Consider the following 218-nt stretch of genomic DNA (forward strand, 5'->3'; position numbering starts at 1 on the left):
AAAAGAGAGAATCAACAAGCCTGTCAGTAAATGGAACGAGGCAGGCAGACAGCAAAAAGTAAAAACTATCCTGAATTTCGATCCTAAACACTAAGGAAGAAGTCAAGAAGTTTTCTGGGTCTTGTACGTATATTGGGAAATTTTTCCTAGATCATTGGGTATATCCCATTCTTGGATTCATTGATTGAGACAAAAGTCATAAATCAAGACTCAAATCA

The sequence above is a fragment of the Photinus pyralis genome, unplaced genomic scaffold (assembly GCF_008802855.1).
Source record: "Photinus pyralis isolate 1611_PpyrPB1 unplaced genomic scaffold, Ppyr1.3 Ppyr1.4_LG5, whole genome shotgun sequence".
In the NCBI taxonomy this organism is placed as follows: domain Eukaryota; kingdom Metazoa; phylum Arthropoda; class Insecta; order Coleoptera; family Lampyridae; genus Photinus; species Photinus pyralis.